At 34.5% G+C, this 21,328-nt stretch overlaps 1 protein-coding gene, 1 long non-coding RNA gene and 1 other non-coding gene across 4 annotated transcripts in view; 1 reads left to right on the forward strand and 2 right to left on the reverse strand.

Annotated features, from left to right (window-relative positions):
- The window catches only part of LOC149475375 (uncharacterized), a 93,896-nt gene that overhangs the window by 11,595 nt on the left and 60,973 nt on the right, over positions 1-21,328 (forward strand). The window lies entirely within an intron of this gene.
- TRNAV-UAC (transfer RNA valine (anticodon UAC)) lies at positions 13,412-13,484 on the reverse strand. The gene has a single exon. It is a non-coding gene; the product is annotated as a tRNA-Val (tRNA).
- LOC149475378 (uncharacterized) lies at positions 15,717-17,631 on the reverse strand. Its single transcript, XR_016318039.1, has 3 exons — positions 17,074-17,631; positions 16,886-16,947; positions 15,717-16,811 (listed from the first exon to the last, which is right to left on the reverse strand). It is a non-coding gene; the product is annotated as an uncharacterized LOC149475378 (long non-coding RNA).

Here is a 21,328-nt window from a genome sequence, read left to right on the forward strand (position 1 = left end):
AGTCGTAACTTACTGACAAACATTCACTCATCCACTTTTAAAATACAAGTATACAATGATACCTTAGATACATACTACATAATATACACCTAACAATAATAAATAATAATAAATAAATAAACCTTTTTTTATATAATATCAATTTTGTTAGTAAGTATAGTTACTTAAAATTTACACACCTAACAATAAGAAAGATAAATATACATCCACAGTCTACTATAAACATAGTTATTTATATATATTAACTAGCGGTCCGCCCCGGCTTCGCCCGTGGTACATATGAAAAATAGATGTTGGCCGATTCTCAGACTTACCCGATATGCACAGAAAATTTCATGATAATCGGTCCACCCGTTTCGGAGGAGTATGCAGACTAACATTGTGACACGAGAATTTTATATATAAGATACTGTATGTAACTATGTAGTAGGTACTCGTAGTGTAGTGCTACTGTCGCATCCAGCGCACCTAGCCGGGGTCGCGCGAAGCTGTGCATTAAATTTCGCCGGGGCTTCGCGTTATCATTGTGGGGTCGTTGACACTGTCTGCGCGAAGCGTGTGTTGTGAACAGCTGATCGGGGGCTTTTATTTATTTATTGATTTGCATGCTTTTATTAGCTTCATCTGTATGTTTGTATGTTACTTCACGTGTGGTTGTGACTTGTGAGTTGTGAGTTGTGACCAACTTTTATGTGATTTTGATTTTTGATCCACTTAAATTGACAGACAGATTGAATTCAATCTTTGTATAGTTATTAAAGCGATTTTTGTTTCACTCAGAAATTCGTAATTGTGATTCTTTGAAGTGAAACTTCTTTATCGGGGTTGGAAAAAAATTTAGTGTAACATTTTTTCGTTACGCGTGACATTTTTTCGTTACGCGCCATCTTTTTCTTATCCCTACCACGCGTGATTCGACGTATTTCTGTAAAGTTGCATATATAGTAAATTATTTTTTGAAAAATAAGGTCATGAAGAAGTTTTACTTCTTACGTGTGTACACTAGTACACGCACACATTTTTTTTTTCTAACGTCGAATTTCTGAGTTGTGCCTCGCTCTAATTTTGTTCAGACATAAAATAAAGTTTCTCTCTAACTTTGTAGAAGTGTTTAACTTCGTATTCGTTCATTTAGAAAAGTTTTAGCAAAAAAATAGATTGCTACCGAATACCGATACTCGCTCTGTCTTCGTTCAAGTTAAGTTTTTAACTTGGAAAAAGAAGAAGGAATATATAATTATATACAGTACAGCTGAAGCTAATAAGCGTGATAAAACGGTAGTTTAACGTTGTAACTATTAATCTGTGGTTTATCTTCGACAAATTTACATCGAATAATTTCTCTCGTGATGGGCCCTCTTCATAATAGGCAGCGTTGGGCGAGCAGAGGCAATCACGATAGTGTAGAGGGCCTAAATATCTGTGCTCGGCCGTTATTGTGGATGAATTTGTATGTTTTGTGTTTTATAACATTTAAATGCTTTACAAATATATATTTATAAAGAATAGAATGGTTGAATGGAGGATGACGCGGCTTCGAATGCCGCCTAGTGTTTTTTCTATTCATTAAAAATTAAAGCATTGTATATGTTTATTCATAATCGCCGTAATGGCGGCCAACATCAACGATCAATTGTTGGGCCAACGCTGCCCATCGGGTAGAGGGCACATTATTGCTGTAATTGCGGCCAACTTCGACGATAATTTGTTGGGCCAACGCTGCCCATTGTGAAGATTGCCCATCAAATGTACGTCAAAAGTCAATACGTACAAATCTAGGCATTACTGGGGTCTAGACGTAATCGCAGGCTTCGAGGGGTGACGCGCAATCGATATACTTTTGTGGGGTAAAGGGTGTGCTATTAGCCGCTACGTTTGATGGGGTGGGTTTCTTGATTGGTGCGTTTTATTGAACTCTGAACTTTATATGATAAATGTGATAGTAATTCTGTCTTTATGTGTCTTTTTCGTAGTTAAACTACTGCACCGATTTGGATAAAATTTGGTAAGAATGTAGATTGAAATCTGAGAACGGACATAGGATAGATATTATCCCGTAAATACTACCAAGGAGCAAGCGGTATCGCCCGCATAGTTAAAAGAAAATATACCGTTAAATATCTACACGATACTGAAAATCACATCAGAATCGATTCGATCGTTCTTACTCGGTATATCAAACGAACATACAGGATTATATTCGCGTAAATATAATACTAGCAAGTTAGCAATACAATTCCCGTGTGAGTTGAATGAAAAGTTAGTTAATATCTAGTTGTTTGTCTGTTTGTTTAAAATTTAAATGTATGAATGGATCGTATACAAGTTGCGTGGAGTGTTTTGTTCGTTGTTTGTTGTTGCGCAATGGATGTTTGTATGGAGATTTTAAAATGTGTATATTTTTGTAAAGGACTGGTGTAAGAATGGAGACAGGCATAGTTTGTATAGTGTAAGCAGATATTGAGTATGTTCCTTATGTTGAAAATTTGTGTTAAATTCAGTGTGCTAAGCCAATAGTATTGTAATAAATGCTTTTATTAGCTTCACATCCATACTAATATTATAAATGCGAAAGTAACTCTGTCTGTCTGTCTGGTACTCAATCACGCCTAAACTACTGAACCAATTTTCATGAAATTTGGTATAGAGATATTTTGATACCCGAGAAAGGACATAGGCTACTTTTTATCCCGGGAAAATGACGCAATCCCGGAAATCCCACGGGAACGGGAACTATGCGGGTTTTTCTTTAACTGCGCGGGCGAAGCCGCGGGCGGTCCCTAGTATACCTATGTTCAAACTCAAACTCAAACTCAAACATTTATTTATTCAATTAGACTTCTTCTAGAAGCACTTTTGAAACGTCATTAAGTACATATTTTTAACATGTTTCTAAAGAACCGACTCCTTTAGACTCAAGTTTGGCCCACTTTAAACAACATAATTCTAATTCAAACCTTGTACAGTGTAACTACACAAGGTGTACACCATAGAAATCTAAATAACAAGACACATACCTAGAAGTAGTAGAAGTGCTATAATGTCATAATTCGTATGAAAACCGCTGTCGCCAAAATCAACACATTCAAACCGAAAGCTAAACAGTACACACAAGTAAACTATGCCTTTCATTGGACAGCTTGATTTTAGTGAAAACTAACTTAACTATTAAATTAAGCATTTGAATATGTATCCTAACGCACGAATTTACGGTTTATTTTAGAATAACATCCCTAAGTATATGAGACTTTTTGCTCCAATACGAACAAACGTGATAATAAGAATGGTCGACTGTGTCATTCATTGTTATTTCGATTACTATGGTGACACTCGTAATACTTGTAAATATTCTATAATTTTAAGGAAAAACGGCATTATTTCTAAAAAAAAATATTTTCCGATGAAATATTATTCCTTTATAAGTATAATTACAACTTGTGGAAGAATTTCCGCAATCGGAATTGCTGAAACACACCATGTATACACTCATACGTCTCCAGAGCAACTGAACAGTGACGAAAGCACTGGTGATGTGAAAATCACCTGAGTGGCGACAAGGTCACGCACGCTTACGACTTCTAGTGTCTTGTTATTTAGATTTCTATGGTGTACACTTATCAAGGATCTATGACAATACAATAAATTCATGAGTTTATCATATTATGATCTTGATAATAATTAATAAGTATCGCCAAAATTAAATAGAGAGCAAGTAATACAATTTAGTTGACTCTATCATTAAGGGCCGATTTTTCAATGCTTGGTTAAAACTTATTCTTCGAATAACGTATTAAACTACCATTTCAAAAATGTATTCTACTTGCCCGTATTTGACAGTTTACAGGTGACATTTTAATATGTTCGTGTAACACTTTATTGGACGGATAACCAAGGATTGAAAAATCGGCCCTAAATCATGTTTTTTTATTATTTTTATTGAAGTGAAACTTCTTTATCGGGGGTGGACAAAAATTTTGTGTGACATTTTTGCGTTACGTTACGCCGCGCGCGTGACATTTTTGCGTTACGCCGTACTCGTGACTATATACATGTTATATTAAAGTGATCAGCAAAATCAAAGGGTTTGTTTTAATTCTAATTCCAGTGAATTTCTAAAAAAAGTAAATAAGTAATTACATCTATTTTTCTAATAGTTATGTACTTAGGTGTAATAATGGTATTTATTTTTCTAAGTTATTTATGATTAACCTCACTTTTTGATTGTATTTTTCAATACACTAACACGTGGGTGGAATTATGGTATCAATTTTTTCTAATACTTGAATGTTGATTGTGGTATTTATTTTTCTAAAATTGTATTTAAAGTTAACCTCAGTTTTTGATTGAATTTTTTAAAACACCAACACGTGGGCGAGATCATGTTATTTATTTTTCAAGTTATTTAAGCTTAACCTCTGTCATAATATGTATATACTATGTGCGTCATTAATTTCTGACTGTTTCGAGATTTCGACATTAGGAATTTATATTTATTACCTCTATTGTTCGAACAAAAATAAGTTACCGCCTTTAAGAACTTGCCGACAATGTAAGTACAGTATTGTTTCTTAGAAAACATTTTAGGAGTATACGATAATAAATCTATGACTCACGTTAACACGTGTTTGCTTGATTGGTGTTCAATTATGATTTTGTGAATTCAATATTTATATAAGAATAAACCTCAAACTCTTTATGTCCAATCAAAATCCGCCTAAGTCGAAATCCTTTATAAGTTGAAAACTCTATATAACTCGAATTTTTTGGCGTCTCCCTTGGTCTTTTGAACTACCGCACGAGCTGAGCGAGCGAAGCGAGCGAGTCGCGGCAGTGGCCGGCGTAAATATTCAAATAGGTAGCGAGGAGCGAAGCGACGAGCATCTTAGGTTAACTTTTGAACTACCGTACGAGCCGAGCGAGCGAAGCGAGCGAGTTGCAGCAGCGGCCGGTGTAAATATTTAAATAGGTAGCGAGGAGCGAAGCGACGAGCATCTTAGGTTAACTTTTGATTTTTGAACTACCGCACGAGCCGAGCGAGCGAAGCGAGCGAGTTTCAGCAGCGGCTGGTGTAAATATTTAAATAGGTAGCAAGGAGCGAAGCGACGAGCGTGTTAGACTAACGTATTTCTGTAATATTGTATACAAGCTGTGCCGCGCGGTTTCACCCGCGTGGCTATGCTCCTGTTGGTCTTAGCATGATAATATATAGCCTATATTACTCGTGGATAATGTAGCTTTCGAATGGTGAAAGAATTTTTAAAATCGGTCCAGTAGTTTATGAGCCTATTCATTACAATCAATCAAACAAACAAACAAACAAAGTTTTCCTCTTTATAATATTAGTGTAGATAGTAAATTATTTTTTGAAAAATAAGGTCATAAAGAAGCTTCACTTCTTACGTGTGTACTCTAGTACACGCACACATTTTTTTATTTTATTAATAACCCAGACGAAGTCGCGGGCGTCAACTAGCAGCCAATATAAATCATGATTTATAACATAAGATACATTTCTTAGAAGCGATAATGTGGCGTTTCCGTTTTAATATTGAGTTAAATTAATTGGTTTGATACACTGTGTTGTGTGAAATGCGTTTATATGTTTTACTAGCTGCGCCCCGCGGTTTCACCCGCGTGGCTCCGCTCCTGTTGGTCTTAGCGTGATGGTAATATATAGATGGGTATGTAATATGTATATTCTATCTTTGAATTAATCTAAACTAGAATATAATATTAAAAAGCTGCAGAGTTTGTTTGTTTGAACGCGCAAATCTCAGGAAGTACTGGTCCGATTTGAAAAATTCTTTCTGTGTTATAGATAGCCCATTTATCGAGGAAGGCTATAGGTGTACATCCATACTAATATTATAAATGCGAAAGTATAGGTAAACCAGAATCTGATGGCAATTAGGGAAATCAAAATTTTGAGTGTGCAACCCTAGGGAAAATGGACTGAACGATCTTGATACTGCTTATTTTTTAGTTTGTTCTCAATATCATTAGTCACATTACATAAGTGGACAATACTGTACTTAATAATGAGATATCCACTTAATATTATGTAAGTACATACTTACATGTATAATATACATATTGCTTTTATACAGGTAATACATATTATTATTTACACATACCTATATATTTGTATGTTCATTATCATTATGCCATGTGAAAATATCGATGTTATATCGATAGAAAACTAGACTGCTTATAATTTTTTATAAAATAAAATAAAAATAAAATAAAACTATGTTTATTTTCGTAAGTATTAACAGATACACACATTATAAAATTGACTTGGACAGCTTGGACTTGATGAATAGCCGTATTGGAAACTCCTGTAATAAGTTTTCATAAAATTATATTCCAATCAACAAACAATATTATAGTTACCTACATATAATATTTTTTAATTGAAAGTATCAAAGCGGGTAAGTCCAATTTACCAATAAAATCTTCTAAATTGAAAATTTTGATGTGTTTGACCCTTCTTCATCAAATATTTTTCTGTACACATTATAAACAACACCTCTTGCTTGTGATCACAGCGGCTTTTTCGATATTTTCGAAGATTTTTTAGGCAAAATCCTAAAAATTATTTATCAACTGCAAAAAAGACAAATAATTTGACAACCAATTTGATAGTTGTCAAATAAGTTGCCACATGAAAATCTTTTATTTCTTAAATATAAATATGCCATCAGATTCTGGTAGACCTATAACTCTGTCTGTCTGTTACTCAATCACGCCTTAACTACTGAACCAATTTGCATGAAATTTGGTATAGAGATATTTTGATAACCGAGAAAGGACATAGGATAGGTTTTATCCCGGAATTCCTACGGGATCGGGTTTTTCTTTGAAAACGCGGGCGAAGCCGCGGGCGGAAAGCTAGTAGTTAATATATCATCACGCTAACAGCAGTACGTGCAGTGCATGTAGTGTGCAAAACCGATTTCGTGAACTAGGTGCACTCAGGAACTGGGACGCTGCTTTTAGTGGCAAAGTGCTAGTGTAGTGTATGGGATAGTGACTATAGTGACGAGTGTAGTGTGCATTTGGTGAAGATGTATTGTGGATGTTTGTTGGAGATGAATTATTGTAAATAGTGTCCTAGGATAGTGGAGGAAATTCGTTGCCAATTGCCATGAACAAAAAAGTGCTATGTTGAATACCGAAACGTCGCGATAAATAATTTTTAATAGGTACACATTTAAAATCCGTTGTAATTGGACTTTATTCACTGATTGTTTGATATTCGTGTGGGCATAATACGAGAAAATAATACTTTTTAGACAGAAAAGACGAGAAATAAGTAATACTTTTTAGACACGTTTGTTTCGGATTTTAATTCTTAATGATTCTAATAGTATTATTATCAGTTATCACTAAGTCATGCCTTACTATAAAGCTGGACAGTTTGTTTGTTTGTTTGAACGCGCTAATCTCATTACTGGTCCGATTTGAAATATTCTTTCGGTGTTAGATAGCCCATCTATTGAGGAACGTTATAGGCTACATATCATCACGCAAATACCAACAAGAGCGGAGTAATGCGGGTGAAACCGCGGGGCACAGCTAGTAAATAATATACTATCAATACCAACATGTTGTTTATGTGAATATCTTACAAACAGTAACTAATGTAACCAACACGCATAGTGTTCCAGTTAGAAATAGGCGCTATACCTATTCGTACTGATTTATTTGGTTTAACTATCTATTTCGAGATGCATTCGAATCCGTCTCGCGTTTTCAATGGATGTGTTGTGTGTTTTATTGCATACTAGTGGATGTGCTCCGGTTGACCTGTAATAAAACCACAATCTATACTAATACTAGCGGTCCGCCCCGGCTTCGCCCGTGGTACATATGAAAAATAGATGTTGGCCGATTCTCAGACTTACCCGATATGCACAGAAAATTTCATGAGAATCGGTCCACCCGTTTCGGAGGAGTATGCAGACTAACATTGTGACACGAGAATTTTATATATAAAATTATATCGGGCATCAAATCTACGACCCACTTACAAACATAACCACTCGACCACAGGGCAGGAATGCACCCTTATCACTCGCAGACGTGTCGGTGCCGTCAATCATTGTGATAACTGATTGAACTTGCAATGCCAATTTATTTATTTTAATAATTTACAATGTACCCACATACTGTGTTAAATAAAACAAACACGTAGTAATGAAAATTATAGAATTACTAGCTGTTCCGGCGAACGTTGTTCTGCCTTACTCTTATCACTTGGTTCTTAGAGGTATGAAAAATAGATATTGGCCGATTCTTAGAGCGTATACGCACTATGCGGGTAGCCGCATTGCGGGTAGCCGTCCGGCTGACCGCAAGCACAATTATGTACGTAATATTCATTTCTATGCGCACTGTGCGGTCTGCGGTAGCCGCATCGCATCTACAGTAACAAAATTTCATAAGAATCGGTCCCCCAGTTTTGGAGTATGTTAACTAGGTAGAAATTTACATATTATAGAAGTATCAGAGCATGCTGTACATGCTTATGTCAAAAAATTGCAAAAGGCGGCCATGTCTCAAAGTAACGATCTCTATCAGACAAACCTTGATTATAATCTATCAACACCCAGTACCTATATAATCGGTATCATTCGCCTAGGTTTTAAGTAGCCTATGTTCTAATCCAGGCCATAATTTGTATCTGTATCTATAACTGTCAAGTGATTATGCGTGACAGAGTAACAACAAGACGTGATAACTGCGTTAAAAACAACCAAACTTGACTTCAAACTTGCACATTTACAAATACAGACAAAAATGCTTATAAAATAAAAACTACTGGGCCTATCCGAATAAAATTTTTATGGGACCAATTCGACACCATCCCGCATCGAACAAAAAAAGAATCACGTAAATCGGTTCAGAAACCTCGGAGTAATCGGTGTACATACATAAAAAAAAAACATACCGGCCGAATTGATAACCTCCTTTTTTTTGAAGTCGGTTAAAAATACATCCATCCTTACAAACTTTCTCGTATATATTATCAAGAAAGATTTAAACATTTATACTGTTTACGTTCGCTAGAAATCCTATCTTAAAACTCCTATTTTACTATTCTTATTTTCATAAAGTATGAAGGTACTAGATTTCCGCCCGCGGCTTCGCCCGCGTTTTCAAAGGAAAACCCGCATAGTTCCTGTTCCCGTGGGATTTCCGGGATAAAACCTATCCTATGTGTTAATCCAAGTTACCCTCTATATGTGTGCTAAATTTCATTGTAATCGATTCAGAAGTTTTTACGTGAAAGAGTAACAAACATCCATACATCCATACATCCATACATCCATACAAACTTTCGCCTTTATAATAGTATTAAGATTAAGATACCATCTACGTCAGGAAAAATAAATGCAACGATACATATTGTAGCCATTTTTCTGAATAAATAGTGTTTTATAATGGAAAACCTAGTTGTCTAGACCGCAGGCTTATCGTGTTACAGTTCCTAGTTTGTTCGCTATTGCTAACGTAGACTATAGATTTACTAGATAGCGCAAGTTTTAAATAAATAATGTTTTTTGACACGAAAGAAATGTATTTATTTATAATATTATAGTACTAGCGGTCCGCCCCGGCTTCGCCCGTGGTACATATTTACGTTTTCTCTACATAAAAACCATCCTCGTACTTCAAGGAATATAATAAAAAAAGAATTATCGAATTCGGTTCATTCGTTCTCGAGTTATGCGCTTACCAACACATTTTGCGATTCATTTTTATATATAAGAGAAGATGGATGGTCTACATCTGCGTTTGATATTTGCATATTTAACGCGAGTGTAGTTGAATTACTGTTTATACGTTAAATAAGTAGGTCGCAATGTGTTTGTTTGGTTTCGTAATTAAATAACAATTTGATGGGTCTTGCTTATGATTTATTCATTGAGTTTTAAAACTTGAAATCGATTAAATTCACGTTTTAAACATCTTGATGTACAATTACCGGTATTTTTTTATGTGAAAGAGTCGGAAATTTTTTTTAAATCCAATAAACTCCATCTACAATTTCAAGCATTTCTCTTCAATCAACAATAACTTTAAAATAATAAACGGGGAAAAACCATCCAATACTTAAAAATGAAATTCGAATTAAATCCTCCTTTTTTGAAGTCGGTTGAAGTGAAAAGCACAAAAACAATGCGGATTTAAAGTTTTGCGAATAAATTTAAAGCATTGTTAATAATAATAACACCGCTGTTTTCGTTGGGAAATTAAACTTTTGAGTTGGCTTCTGCCAGAAGTGTGGCCGGTGTTGCCAGGTTTTAACGAGACGTGCCGAGTTTTGGGGAACTATTGACCTAATATTAAATGGAGATAAGTTTTGTCAGGTTAAGTGTTGCTTAGTGGTGATTATAATTACCCGATTTTTCATAGAAAAAGGTAAATGGTAGTAGGTGAATATTTTTCGGTATTGTTATATGGTTTTTATTTTTTATAGGTAGTAGAATGAAAATAGGAGTAGATAGTTTATTTAGCATTATAATTTGCTAGATATACCTATGTTACCTACTTGAAAGTTGTCATGATATATCATCATACGAAATCACATCTAAATATATGCAGGAGTAGGTGAAAGAGCAACAAACATCTTCTACGTGTTCTCTTACGAATACATTATTATTCGCAAAAGAAAATTTAGTAACAAATACACAAATTTTCGCAGTTATAATTAACGTTTATAGAATCACAAACATTGTCCCAATTGCCTGCACTCAAAAGCAGCACAGACTATAAATTTAAATCCATTCGACACGAAATAAAAGTCATTCCCATTCAGCAAATGTAACCAAATCAAGTGCGGGTCATATTCGCGACACTAAGGGTTCCGTAGGTAAGTACAAGCATAGAATATTGAATATGAGGCTCTGGCTCTCTTGCTATTCATAGCCTGTGAATATATCTAATACTAATATTATAAAGCTGAAGATTTTGTTTGTTTGTTTGAAAGCGCAAATCTCAGGAACTACTGGTCCGATTTGAAAAATTCTTTCGGTGTTAGATAGCCCATTTATCGAGGAAGGCTATAGGCTATAATATACCATTACGCTAAGACAACAAGAGCGGAGCACTGCGGGTAAAAACCGCGGGGCACAGTTAGTATAATATATACTCTAACGCGACATTCAAGTAAGATATAGAACATGTAAAAAAATGCAGATGACAGCGAAGTCTCAGTAATATGTCAAATGTCATTTTATGTTTCGATACGGAATCCTAAAAATCCTAAGAGCAGTTAGCCATTAAAAAATCCACGAGCGCGTCTCAAATGCCCTGTTTTGTTTGACCGTGATACATGAGATTTTTTTAATTTCAACCCGAGCCTGTGTGCGCGCGTTAAAAAAGTGTAAAAAGTAAAAAGCGCGGGAAATGAGCGCCCGCCATAATGGAATGAAGACCTCATTCAAATTTCGAATGGGTTGTCTATGGACGGTTAGATGGATAGGGGTGTGTGGCACGCTTTATGTGTCGATTTTTTATGCTGTGTTAGTAGTTTTTATTTTTTAGTAATATCACGGATAATATTATAACTACTATACTAGGTAATATTATGAAAAAAAAAATACACTTCACTTTTACTGGTATATTTTGTCGAAGCGAATTTTATTTTGAAGTGGAAATCGTTTCCGTTAGATTTTTGTAAATAAAAAAAATTTAGTAATTTCACGACGAAAAGAAAATATTTAAGTTTTGTATCGTTATAATATTGATAGATACATATTATGTAAAATAAAAAAGGGGTAATTTAAAAACTTATAACTTGAAATATTAGGTGCACAAAATGTTCGTTGTTCCTAAAAAATATGGTTCCATCCCCGCATTATTATACTGAAAACCGTGATATTTATGTGCGATCGTAAAAATTAATTTTAGACGGCGAAACCGGACTACCGGTTATTATCTACACGGTTATAAAATCTTTATTGATATAGTTACTGTATGTTTTTTTACTTACAATGTACGTAAGTTGTATACAGTTAGGTAGAAGAATTGGGTGCTGTGTTTTGTAAATAAATGATGTTCTTATAAGAAAACTTGTTTTATATCCCTGAAAGATTTTCGATTAAAAAGAATCTTACTCCCGAAATGTTGAATGTAGGCTCTATAAAATACATATAGGTATTATAAGCAAAATTTTGTTTTCGTATTTGTTATTGTATTGATCATGTTAAAATATCGTCATTTATTGGATTTTCTGTATTATTTGGATTTTCTAATAAAACACCCATAAGCCAGATATTCAATCGGTTCAAATTTGAGTTTGAGTTTTTAAAAAATTCGCTAGTAATATCTCACGGTAACCGCACATTTTTTAACTGTGTCACATCAACTTGTATTCAAGCGAGGTGGCTATATGACATTAAAAAATCCCAGAGTAAATAGATAACGACTTCCTGATAAAAAAAAACATATTTGACTAAATACTGTGTCAGTGTATTTAGTCCCAAATTTTGTATGAGATCTTTGTGTGCAGGAGTCGCGATTATTTTCGATTAAGTATGTCAGTATTAATATGCTTTGCTTTTTATATTTTTATCATGCATTTTTTTATCAATAAAATTATATTATACCCCCTATTTTAAATAAGATGTACCTACAATTAGTAAAATATTAATTTAATAGAATGTAACTAATCGATGTAATTTTGTGTTAATGAGTTTCGAACAATACTGTTATTTTTATGGCATGTAAGTATGTGGGTATGTAAAAAAGTAATAGGTATTTCTTTATTTATTTTAATTAAAGTCGAAAATTAATGCACAAGCGATAAACTTGTACCTAACTATTTCTCGAAAAACCTAGCACCTTTATTCATCTTATTTTAATATTTGAATAAGACTTTCTCTGATAATCGATATACCAATTTATCGATACGATAAAATATCGATATTTAACAATGCATATTGGACATCCCTAGCTCGTTGCGACAATTCGATGTATTGTTTTCAGTTTTATTAAAGAGTGCAAATTGCATATTATTATCTAGTCTATGGTCATCGTATTATACGTTTTGTAAAAAGAAATGTGTGATTTGTGAATGTACTTATTGTTGTAAGTACATATTATATAAAGAAAAAGATAATAAGTTAAAAATAATTGTTGTTACGTCTTTCATAAAACATGCGAATAAAACAGTATCGCAAACGTGATACAATATTTCTAATTTTGTGCATTAAAGTTAAGGAAGAAAAAAAACCTAGATCTTTGATACGTGTACACGAAAACATAGATAAAGTCCAACGCGAGTCGCGAGAAAATTAAGAGTATGAAAAAAAATTCGAATAATATTGTTTAAAAATATTTGTGGTAATATAATACGCAAATTAATGAAAAAAGTAAAATATGTAAAGAAAACAAAAAATTATGATTCCGGCCAGGATCGAACTGGCGGCCTTCTGCGTGTAAAGCAGATGTGATAACCACTACACCACGGAACCCGTTGTCGGTGGAGACGAAATATTCAATCTTATGATAAGATGAGATGCTTGGTTTGAGATGTAGTGTGCTATAATAAATTACGTAACAGACAATTACAATATTTTATAATAATACTAGCGTTCCGCCCCGGCTTCGCCCGTGGTACCTACATGTTTAAACAATCCTATCTCTCAAGTTGGATCGAACTGCACATGGTGTGCGAATATTATTATAATCGGTTATGTGGTTTAGGAGTCCATTGAGGACAAACATTGTGACACGAGATTTAGGTATATTATATACATAACTAGCGGTCCGCCCCGGCTTCGCCCGTGGTACATATGAAAAATAGATGTTGGCCGATTCTCAGACTTACCCGATATGCACAGAAAATTTCATGAGAATCGGTCCACCCGTTTCGGAGGAGTATGCAGACTAACATTGTGACACGAGAATTTTATATATAAGATAATATTTACTGCAGAAACCGGCTTCGCCCGTAGTACATGCGTTTATGTTATACGCCTAAATGCGAAAGTTTGTGAGGATGTGTGTGTGTTTGTTACACTTTGACGCAAATACTACTAAACCGATTACAATGAAATTAAGCACACATATAGAGGGTAACTTGGATTAACACATAAGATAGGTTTTATCCCGGAAATCCCACGGGAACGTTAACTATGCGGGTTTTTCTTTGAAAACGCGGGTGAAGCTAGTGTATTATAAACCGTGAAAGTTTTAACTTTTAACATGAATGTTTGTTACTCTATCACGCAGAAACAGCTGATCAGATTTGTTTGAAATTTGTTGGTTATTTAAATATCAACACCTCATTACCGTACGTTATAAAATAATTAATTTAATTTATTCTCATCGAAGGCTAAAAGCACCGGAACCGATATTTTCCGCCAGGACAAAAATAAATGCAAATTGTATGCAATTATATGTTATCTGTGACATTTAAATTCTTTTATAGAGTTATGTCAAGTGCAGCTAATTGGATATTTTATTGACTGTCCATAGATAGATATCACTACATAGTAGGTACCTATAAAGTCGCTTTCTCTGTCCCTATGTCCCTATGTATGCTTAAATCTAACGGATTTTGATGCGATTTTGTTTAATAGATAGAGTGAAACTCAATACTCAATCTTTATTTATTTATTCAATTAGACTTCTTCCAGAAGCACTTGAATCGTCATTACATATTTTTAACATTAATCACCGATTCGGAAAGCAGTATGGAGAAGAACCGGCAAGAAACTCCATAGCGATTCTCGAGGAAGGTTTTAATTTTTAGTTTATAATTTATTAGGTTTTAGACAAAGCGGGTGAAGCCGCGGGGAAAAGCAATTATGTTTTATAATATTGACTTTTATTATTATAGATTATTCACCTTTTTTGGAAGTTGGTTAAAGGCCAAGTGACATTTTAAGGCGTGGGTGGATCTGTGTTTTAGATTTGATTCGAATCCACTCGATAGAAGGTCGTCTATTGTACGCATAATGTATGTCAATGCTTTTATTGATTGTAGGTTTGTTTTTTTAATATTATTATTAGCTGTGCCCTGCGGTTTTACTCGCATTGCTCCGCTCCTGTTGGTCTTAGCGTGATGATATATAGCCTATAGCCTTCCTCGATAAATGGGCTATCTAACACTGAAATAATTTTTCAAATCGGACCAGTAGTTTCCGAGATTAGCGTGTTCAAACAAACAATCAAACAAACTCTTCAATTTTATAATACATAATATTAGTATAGATTTGTAAAAAATGAATAAATTATGAATGTTAAAAGGGAATTTAGATTGTAAAAAAGACGTGTGGCACTCGGGGACTGCCGCGGTAAAGCTATTGCATGCTATGCCTTTAAGACGATACACAAAAAAAAATCTACTGCTTGGCGGGCGGAGTCTAATAGCTCGCTATCGCGAACGCGGGTGTGCGCGAAGTCATTCTTGCAAACTCGCCGCGCTGCCGCTGGCCGACTCGGGACAAACATGTATGGAGTCGTCATACAGTTATAATATTCTTATACATAATATATTTAATTGTTGATTTATTGGTTTTATTTTCTTGCTTATAAACAAATAATCTTCTTTTTAACAACTACTTAGACATTATTAATAATTATTATTATTTCGTAATGTTTACTTTATTACAAAATAATACAGGTTATAAATAATCTTTAAAATAACAAAAAATATTGTTACTCTGAAAAAATGAAATGGTACTATATGGTACGGTAATAACGCGGACTACTGAATGGATTTAGATAGAATTTGATGCTGACGTAGATATTACATCATGCCCAGAAATGAAAGGTAATATTTCTGAAAGAAGTTATAAACCCTAATTCTTCTCAGTCAAAGTCAAGAGTGGAAGATATCACTAATACAGTAAAACTGATGCGAAACTTTGGATGTTAATTTGTATATTTTTTTGTTAGTTGTTACTTAATCACGTCAAGACTACATTACCAATTTTGATAAAATATAGCTAATTGCCTGGATTTACACATAGGATACTTTTTATCCGAACTGAACACTTCTGTGGGATAAGACAGGATTCACGATATAATCTAATTCCACGCGGGCAAAGCCGCGGTCGGAATGATATTTTTTTAAATAAAAAAATTGTTTAAAAAAAACACAAAATATATTGACGCATGTATTTATTTTTTGCACTCTATTATAATTGTAATTATTCATTACAAATAATCAAAATAAAATAGCCAGAACAAAGTTAGGCCCTGGTAGGGTAGGTAGGCAGGTACAGCAATGTGAGACGAACACTGGCTTATTTATACCAATAATAATGTATTATAAACATTAAATTAAGTTTACTTTCTAACAACAAAAATACATAATATTAGCTAATGTGAAAGCGAATGAACCAATCATCCCACAAAAATGAAATGTGCACACAAATATTCATCCAAATCGGTTCATGTCATTAGGAGGAGTGACTGCAGCGCCATCTTCCGGGCCCAATTGTGTTTCCAGATCACCCAGGAACTCAATTTAATATGTACATACTTACACAAAATTTTTCGAAATGAAAACTCACATTACTATGTAAATACTAAATATGAATATAAACCTGTTTTATTACTAAGCAATTTCCCGCACAGGTGTAGTAAGTATAAATGAAATAAATATCAACATCAAATTCTTTATACAACATACTTATCTACCACCTTCTAAGAAATGTAATTCTTGAAATTATTTCGTATTTTTTTAAAATATAATACTACTCCAATGAGCTCCTGTTCCATATTATGTCCGCCATACTTCCACTAAGTTCACCATGATTTTTTATTTCTTTGCACTTTGTTGCTTTTTGCTAAAAATGGAATCATGCGATAAAACCAGTAGAGCTTTGATAACATACATTTTTGACTGAATAAAGGTACTTACGAAGGAGTGGATTCACATTGTGAACAATCAGTGGGTTTATTTTCCTTCTGGATTCCGGATTTCTGAACAGATTATTTATGCTATAAATGAAAAAATCTTACACATTCGTTATGTACTTAAAACAGGGGTACATATCAAACATCGTCTATAATACAATTATCATCCAATTTAAAATAAAACCAACTTACTTCATTAATTTGTTCCAATTGTAAGCATTCTTTTTCCTCCAACCTTTATGTTTCTTCTTCTTATTTTCTTTATTGTCCCCATTTGTCTTATCGTGTTGTCACCCTTTTTTACGATTGCGCGAGCGACACAAGTTCCCCGTGTGACGGCCGTAGCGGGAATGACTCGTGCAGCGATCGGGGTAGGAAGATACAGGGCGGCTCTCGCTATATTGGCTGGTCGCGCGCTAATTTCAAGTATTTCTTGTTTATTTCAAAACCATCGCATATTTCAAAATTCTAACACGGTAGACGTATAGGTTGTATATTTTATAGTTAATATCCAAAAAGTCGTAACTTTACGTTTGTCATTTTGAAGATGCCAGAGATTAAAAAAAAATAACAATGACAACTTTGTATTTTTTTTCTATCGAGAAAATATCATGGAATCATGTTTCTAAAACGGTAGACGTATTGTGTTACTATTGAACTTTCTTGTCAAGAATTTTCATCACGACAACTTTAATAATATAAAAATTACGAAGGTTTGAAAAGGGCCGTAAATGTTAGAAAAATTAATTCATCACCTTAAGCCACACCTCCGCGCCCGTCGGAGTCGGGAGCGTGAGGTTTTTTTCATTACGGAATTTCTCGATTTGGTCCCCGCGCTCAAGGCCCGCGATAGAAGCTATGCAATAGCTTAAAACCTGTTAAAATTACAAAATCAGTAGCATTACGGTTAAAGCGCTTTAAATCCGTCAAAAAACATCGCTAATTACCAAAACAATAGACTGCTTTACGCGTGATTGCGAGAACAAACATACCGGCGGTTTTCAGCCACTTTCGGTGTACCAACAAATTGGCAAGGGACTGTACAGAACTATATGTTATCCTCCGTCTCTGTCTAACGCGATAGATGTGAGCGAGAGAACTGTCTGCCGAGTGTTGAGTCGAGTTTCCAAACTGTCGGTTGTCTTCTGTCTCTGTTTGTTTCCATACGTGCAAGATACTAAGATAGTGGTACCTCGTGGTACCTTTTGTCCACAGACATAGATAGACTACGCAAGTACCGCGATCTGTATGAAAACCAAGCGTGTCATATTTTTTGTACTGACCTTGACGCGTTATGACGTCACGAGCGCTTTTTAGTGATGGTAATTTCATTTTACGCTAAATCGATTAGGACGCCACTCGCGCGGCGATTCTAGTATCGTCCTATCCCATCGAAGTAAATCGAAAGAAATCAGATCAAACTAGATCTATGTCTAAGAGGTAATTAAATAAATGAATATTAATCGATTACTAAATCGATTCAAGACAGAAAAATGATAATTACCATAGACAGAGGAATGATAAAATAAATTTATAAACCTTTTAATATTCTAACAAGTAAACTAATGTGTTTTAGCTTTTTCTTACATATGCCCATTGAGTTACCGTGTACTACGTACTAGAGAGGCCATCGAAAGAAAGTAATGAAACTGTCAATCAATCAATCTTTATGTCCCGTTGCATCAATCCATTTTTCTTTTATGTTCGGGTTACTTGGAAAACTGAAAAAACAAACATAGTCTAAGCAATAAGGAGTTTTGACAAAAAAAATCTATGCCTTTTTTTCTGAAAAATTGCTCCTTCAAATTATCATTTTTCTGTTCGATTATAAAATCGATTAGAATCGAGAACTGTTGCATCAAATGAACATCACTAACCACAAAATTGGACAGAAAAATGAGAACAGAAAAATGAGAAGACGCTATACATTGCTTGTTATCATACGACTCGATCTTTACCGTGCCAAGTAAAAGCCGCAATGTATTCCGAATCATTTCGTATGATTTGGTATCCGTGTTTGTCACGATCGTTTTCCACAGATATTCTTTATTTGATTTTAAAATAAATAGTGCATATTCTGATTAGAAAATTACTTACCGGTGGAAGGAAACATCTCTGCTAACTCGGCCACTCACAGCTGTGGAGTTTCTACAGTTTATAACGGCGTAATTCGGCATTTTACTTTATTCAGCTTCACGTCTTTCCTTGGCGAACTGCAAGCGCGGACTGAGTGTAGGCCAGCGTCAAGTAAGTTTCATAATCTTAGTTTGGACACGGGAAGTACATACACTCGCTTAGTCTATCTTGATACATGTCCGTGCTTTTGTCTATGTTTAATAGGCTACGTGTGAGTGAGATAGCCATAGTCTACCGAGGAACAACGACGTGTGTGTGAGTGAGATAGCTACAGTCTGTCGAGGAATAACGAGGTGCGTGTGAGTGGGATAGCTACAGTCTGTCGAGGAAAACCGACGTGTGTGTGAGTGAGATAGCGATAGTCTGTGGAGGAACAAACGTGGTACGAAACAATGGTTTACACTTGCGTTAAGTGAGCGCTTTGTTTTGGCGGAATAATTGCGGCCACGGTGTGGGCAGGGTTGTCAATCGGAAGTTTAAAAAAAAAGTTAATTTTTGTATTTCTAGGCGTTTTACATACTGGTTTATCTGGATGAATGAGAATAAATATACCTAGTCCACAGAATACATAATAGTAGCTATAACGCTACAGAACGGACACTCTCCGCCTCCCGCCAAAATTAAACACTTACCTCACCCCGCACGATCAGTCTAAAAATGGTCCACATTTTTCTACAGGGACGATACGCAACGAAGATTGACAACATTAATAAAATTGACTTAAAGTAATTTTATTATTTTGGATTTGTGATTATCGTTTTTCGTAGAAAATGGTTAGATATTGTGCTGTTTACGGATGTATTTCATCAGAAAAACGCGAATTTTTTTTTACGCTTGTCAAAAATGTGCCAACCATAAAGCGTTAACACACACATTTGCAGTCTCTACAGTCAACAGTGTGACTGTCAAAACGATAATTTTGTATGGAGTGTCCGGGGTGTGCCTACTGCCTAGTCTATGTCATTCGGTATAAGGGTGCTTTTCTACGAATAAATAATGTGCGAGGATGTGTAGCGAGGAATGTGTTTGTTAATAACCAATCATATCGCTTCGTTTAGTTTGAAGTTTGAAGCGTTTAGCGTTTGAAGCGATATGATTGGTTATTACTTATTTACAAACACATTCCTCGCTACACATACTCGCACGTTATTGGTGGAATAGCATCCTCAATATATCTTTTTAATACCTAGTAGAGGAATTTTTACAATCGGTCAAATAATTATTCAAATTGAATACATCCATACTAATATTATAAATGCGAAAGTAACTCTGTCTGTCTGTTACTCAATCACGCCTCAACTACTGAACCAATTTGCATGAAATTTGGTATAGAGATATTTTGATACCCGAGAAAGGACATAGGATAGGTTTTATCCCGGAAATCCTACGGGAACGGGTTTTTCTTTGAAAACGCGGGCGAAGCCGCGGGCGGAAAACTAGTATAATATAGGTATTAAAATCTTCATACCTAAGCTTAGTTACAAATAATAAATAAGAAATAGAGACGCCGTTTCCTTGTAGTAAAATTTGTATTGATAAAAATTGTACAGAAAGTGTCAAAAAAGTGTCAACCCTATTGAAACCCTTGTTTACGATACGTTTGCTTTTGTGATACGGGTGTAATTAATTAAAGGTAGAAAAAAAAACATTAAGGGATGATACTTGAAAATATATTGGTAGTAGGTATCTACTATCTATCTATGCACTACCTGTGCAGAAAATTTGTATTTGTATTATGTTACTACATGTCGTAAGTATTATGTTACTAAGATATGTTTTGCGGTAAAAAAAGTTATATTTAAGTATCCATCCTAACAAACTTTTTTATAATATTAGTAAGAAGGATTATTTCAATTTATTTATTTATTTATTTATTTATTTATGATAAGGTACCTTACAGCTAGTGATACAATTTTTGAGATGAATAAATACTAAGCTACCAATAAAAAGGTACACCAATTGGTAGTAAAAATAATATACGTATGTGAACAAAGACTAGTATAAGAATTTTACAAATGATAAGAGAATAGATTTTAATTCAATTTTAATTTAATTTTATACTTTTATTTATAGCGTTTACATTAACGCAACTTAGTTATTACTTATTAGTATCAATTTCAATATCTTCTTCTTATATATAAAATTCTCGTGTCACAATGTTAGTCTGCATACTCCTCCGAAACGGGTGGACCGATTCTCATGAAATTTTCTGTGCATATCGGGTAAGTCTGAGAATCGGCCAACATCTATTTTTCATATGTACCACGAGCGAAGTCGGGGCGGACCGCTAGTCTTATATATAAAATTCTCG

Source organism: Colias philodice, chromosome 30 (assembly GCF_061535455.1).
Source record: "Colias philodice isolate Cphi_HAF_F1 chromosome 30, ilColPhil1 Martin Lab GWU primary, whole genome shotgun sequence".
In the NCBI taxonomy this organism is placed as follows: Eukaryota; Metazoa; Arthropoda; class Insecta; order Lepidoptera; family Pieridae; genus Colias; species Colias philodice.